General features: G+C 45.6%; 1 pseudogene; it reads left to right on the top strand.

Annotated features, from left to right (window-relative positions):
* Window positions 1–1,676: 1,676 nt before the first annotated feature.
* Window positions 1,677–2,960, top strand: LOC127224576 (39S ribosomal protein L32, mitochondrial-like; annotated as a pseudogene).
* The last annotated feature ends 1,573 nt before the right edge of the window (window positions 2,961–4,533 follow it).

The following is a 4,533-nucleotide window of genomic DNA, read 5'->3' as shown; positions in this document are numbered from 1 at the left end:
CTTCCCTGGACCAGGACCAAATCACCAGCTCAGCCCAAGTGAGGGCGTGCAGAGGTCGGCGAGGGCCCTCCCCTCCCCATGCTGCCCGGCATTGGTTTCCACCAGATACTTGGTGATAGACAGCTGGAAGTCTATTAGAGGTACTCTGGTCTCACCATCTTGGTCTCCAAGAAGAGAGGGGTCCAGATAAAGGTTGTCATTGCCAAGGTCAAATAGCCCCCAATTCTGTTAAGGACAAGAACCCAAGTCCAGACGTTTTCATCTTCGATGTGCTGTTTGTACCACTCCCAATTTGCTTTTGTTAGACGAAGGCTCCCAAGTACACTATAAAGTATAATTTAATTTATAACTTTCCAGCCCCTAGGAGTATGCTCACTTGATGGGTCTTGTTTCGTTTAGTTTGGTGCCCTCTACTGGCTATGGGTGACAACAACCATTGCATCTACTGCCAGGATCTTGAACAACACAATTATTTCTGAAGCCCCCTATGTCATTTTTACAGAGTTTTGGCAGAAGCAGAGCACAAATGAATAGAAATGTGCCAGACTGAATGAGTAAATCCCCCAGCATGGTTGCACACTGACTCTACTTTCATAGCCAGCTCCAGTGTAGAAGAGAATGTCTCAAGTGCCTCAGAGCCTGCTCTGGACCATCTCCTACTTATGTGTGGTATTCCCCCCAAAGGAACCCAGACATAATTTCTAATTTCTGTTTTTTCCTGTTATTGGAACATTATATAGTGGACTATATAACACTTTATAGGTGAAGATATTGAGGCTCATGGAGAAGTCATAGCCTGCCCAAATGACTGAACTGAGTTGAAACTCAGTGACGAATGGGATTTCATGTCCCTCTGTCTCTTAGTGCCTGCAGCACTTTCCTTTTAAGGGTCTGTAAATGCCTCAACTATCCTTAGTCATACTCGGGGAGCCGGAGCCTGTGAGAGGGATATATATGTTCAGGCCACAAGGCCATCCAAGCCCATGCTCACTGCTCAAGGTTCTGGGCTGTTGCCCACGAAAGCCACAAGGTCCCCTACAGGCCTCTTTCCTGGCCACTTACATCCAGAATAAAAATAAGGAAATGGTGTGTTCCAACCCAGGGGAAGGAGACCACATCTGGGTGTCCTCTGTCTAAGCTGTAGGGAGCAAGGGTTTACCAGAAATAACCAGAGAAAAGAAGGTCTATCCCTTACTCCCAGGAGCTCATACCACCCATACTAGAGCTGGCAGATGTTGTACAAGCAAGCCTCAGGGGGTCAATAAGCAAATGAATGGCTGAATGAGTGAGTGAATTATTGAATGGCTCAACTGTTGAACAGTGCAGGTCAGGGGTAGAGAGACAAATATCACAGGGAACTGGTTTTTGATGTAAGTGAAGGGTCTATTTCTGTTAGCCTCAAGCAGCCTGCAGGGAGAGAAGGCTGTGTCCTTAAGTCTGAGCTCCGCGTACTGGGATAGGTGAGCAGAGCTAAGAGGATGGTGGAGGAGAAGCTGGGAAGGGGCAAGATGGTACACGTTTCTTATCCTTGGTGTCAGCCATTACAGATGGAAGGTTTCACATATAACCCTGGGTTTTTAGCTCTTCTTTAACAAAGTGCAGGCCGTGGCCTCGTTGGGCCTGCTCTAACCTGTCACTGCCACCGCCTCCCTCTTTATTGTCCCTTTAAACTGAAGATGATTGGCAGGTACCATTTCACCCCGAGCACATGCTATTTTTCTTCTCATGAAACAGAAACAATAGTCGGGGCATGGTGGCACACACCTGTAATCCTAGCTGCTCAGGAGGGTGGGGCAGAAGGAGAGCAAGTTCAAAGCCAGTCTAAGCAACCTTGCAAGACCTTGTCTCAAGCAAAATTTCCTAAAAGGGATGTGAGTGGGAGTAGGGATGTAGTCAGTGGGGATGCTCCGTCCAGCACACTCAAGGCCCTGGGTTCTGATCCCAACATCACAAACACAAAGCATCAACAAACCCAAAACCATTTTTCTTGTCAGGTGTTTACCAAAGAGAGAACTCAAGAGACAGGAGCCATGTACGTTAAGAAAGATAGGACATTTTGTTAAAAATGAAAATGGGAGGGCTGGGTAAATGACCCAGCTGGTGAAAACTTTGAAGCACACACGTCTGTTGATCTGAGTTCAAACCCTAGAACCTATGGTGGAAAACTAACTCCCCAAAGTTGTCCTCTGAGTTCCCCATATGCATGCATGGACACACACACACACACACACACACACAAACACACATTAATAATAATAATAATAAGATAAAAATAAAGCTGTAGGTGAGAAACATGGAGTCTGCTTTGCTGCCATTTCACGTGGCCGGCGCATCTGCTCCAGAGGTGCTAGGAGCTGCTTCAGCAACTGCAGTGGAGCTGGAATGGCGTTGCTCATCCTCAGTGGGCACCAGCATTATCAGTCCAGGGCCCGTCCGTACTCACAGAACTAGCACATGAGACCAGTGGAAATAAAGAGGATTCCAGCTTTTTAGATGGTATCTTTTGTATGGCAGCTCCCAAAAACAGACACAGCATTGAAGTTAACCTGTGTAGGAGAAACCCCCTGAAGCTTATTAAAATTAAGAACAATATAGACATTTGCTCTGAATGTGGTCACCTGAAGCAGAAACATGTCCTTTGTGGCTATTGCTATGAGAAAGTACGCAAGGAAACAACAAAAATCAGACAACAAATATGGGCTCAAGAAGGGGGCCCCTTTACAGCTCCTACCATAGAGACTGTGGTGCTGTACACAGGAGAGAAACCATCAGAACAGGGTCATGGCAAGAGGATCATGGACTGAAACATGAAGAGGCCATCTTGGTTCACTCAGAATTGACACTGAAGAAGTTAAAAGGATAATTTCATAGTAAGGAAAGTTTCACAGTAAGTCTAAAATCAGGAGTCTTTGTTTTCATATTGTGTCTGTTTTCATATCATTGTATTTTAAAATGGACTTGATTAGTGTTAATTTTAAATGAGGTGATTTGAAGAGTGTTCTCAACATATTTATGCAAAGAAAAAAATAAAGCTGTAATAACTACACCATCATCAGCAATCCCATTGGGTAGTGTAGATGTCTAGTGTTCTGACCACAAAGAAGTATGTGGGTCATATGCTGTTAATTGATTTAGTCATTCCACAATGTACAGGGTCTTATGATGTCACCCAGGTTATCCTGGAACTCATGGCAATCCTCCTTCTTCACCCTCTCAAGTACTGGGATTACAGCATTAGTCATCATACCCAGTTCAAAAAAATTAAATAAAAAAAAATGTAAAGGGAGGGGCTGGGGATGTGGCTGTTTGTAAAGTATTTGTCACAAATGCTCAAGCCCTAGGTTTGACTCCTAGCACCAACATAAACCAGACATGGTGGCTCACATCCCAGCTCTTGGGAGGTTGAGGTAGGAAGATCTGAAGTCCAAGGCTATTTTTGGCTATATATTAACTTTGAGTCCAGCCTGGGGCACCTAGAAAGAAAAACATAAACGGAACACAAGTGTATAGTGTATCTGAGGAAGTGAAGGATTTCTAAAGAACTGAAAGATAAATGCCCAGCTTTCCTAAGCTCCATGCTGTTGTTTGCGCCTGCAAAGTCCCAGTGGGACAGAACTGTACAAGGAAGGGCACAACTGGAGAAAGCAGGCCACCAGGGCTGTGCCTTTGAAAGTATCTCTGGTCTCGGGTTCCGTCACTTTGCTGGCTGGATAGCAGAGGGAGCTGCTCCCCTCCATCGTGCCTTCCCATCCATCATGAAGGGCCGCAACCACACTGGGAGGCAAAGAAGTAATTCCAGCACCCTTACATTGTTTGTACCACCACGTGTTTTTGACATAGTGACAGAAAATCTAACACAGGCTGCTGCCAGCCTGAGCCCAGCTGCTTGCCGAAGAGTTAAGTGGAGTCTTTGATGTCTTCTTGCTCATTTGGATCAGAATCTCACCCTGTTGCCACTTCTGTCTTTAACCTCTGAGAATTGTGGCTGCTGGAGGCAGACACGAATGTGGTCATGATGGAGCCAGAATCTGAGTGCTCACAGAATCTGTGGCCACAAGGGCCAAACAGAGACAGCAACTGAATCTGAAGACCCTGCTTTATTCAGAGAGCAGATAATCCCTAGGGGTAGCAGATTGACATCCTAAATTAATCACATTTACATGTTTATTTGTGCATGCATGGGTGAGAGAGTGTGTGTGTGCATGTGCCACGGCACATGTGACTTTCCTCTACCGTGTGGGTCCCAGGGATTGATAAAATCATTAGGCTTGGCAGCAAGCACCTTCACCTGCTGAGCCATCTCGCAAACAAACAATCAAACAAACACCTGCCTTCTTTCTGGTCTCCACCCAGGAAAACTTGTAGGGAATGAAAGGGTGGAAACAAAGGCTGTCAGTCATTCCATGGCTCAGTCTTGTTCCTCTGGACAACATCTCAACATCTGTGACTCTCTCATTACTATCTTTTTATCCCTCGTATGCTTTCTTAGTTCCATGGACGCCTGGTCTCAGACACCTCTTGAAACACTGAGTC

The sequence above is a fragment of the Phodopus roborovskii genome, unplaced genomic scaffold (assembly GCF_943737965.1).
Source record: "Phodopus roborovskii unplaced genomic scaffold, PHOROB, whole genome shotgun sequence".
NCBI lineage: Eukaryota > Metazoa > Chordata > Mammalia > Rodentia > Cricetidae > Phodopus > Phodopus roborovskii.
Note: the sequence above shows the minus strand (reverse complement) of the source record. Positions and strands in the feature narration are given on the sequence as shown.